General features: G+C 47.4%; 1 protein-coding gene across 2 annotated transcripts in view; it reads left to right on the top strand.

Annotated features, from left to right (window-relative positions):
• The window catches only part of LOC107564948 (synaptotagmin-like protein 1), an 11,850-nt gene that overhangs the window by 3,104 nt on the left and 8,478 nt on the right, over window positions 1–268 (top strand). The window lies entirely within an intron of this gene.

Below are 268 nucleotides of genomic sequence, written 5' to 3'. Positions count from 1 at the left end.
TGGCTATCTGGGGTAGCATTCAGTTGCTGCTGTGTTCGCATTGCACGATGGATCAGCGACAGGGGGTTTCACACTGCATGACTTCACAATAGGAAGAATCGCCGACAGCTCTGTTTGGTCCGCAAACTATGTTTCACAACAAAACACACGTGAGAAGTGATAAGGAAATAACGCGAGAACCCGTGTGCATCAGACCAGAGTTCTCGAGCAAGACTGGAATTATTTAAAGTGACGTGACATGACATGTGGCCAAGTATGGTGACCCATA

Source organism: Sinocyclocheilus grahami, unplaced genomic scaffold, assembly GCF_001515645.1.
Source record: "Sinocyclocheilus grahami isolate Dianchi unplaced genomic scaffold, SAMN03320097.WGS_v1.1 scaffold972.1, whole genome shotgun sequence".
NCBI lineage: Eukaryota > Metazoa > Chordata > Actinopteri > Cypriniformes > Cyprinidae > Sinocyclocheilus > Sinocyclocheilus grahami.
Note: the sequence above shows the minus strand (reverse complement) of the source record. Positions and strands in the feature narration are given on the sequence as shown.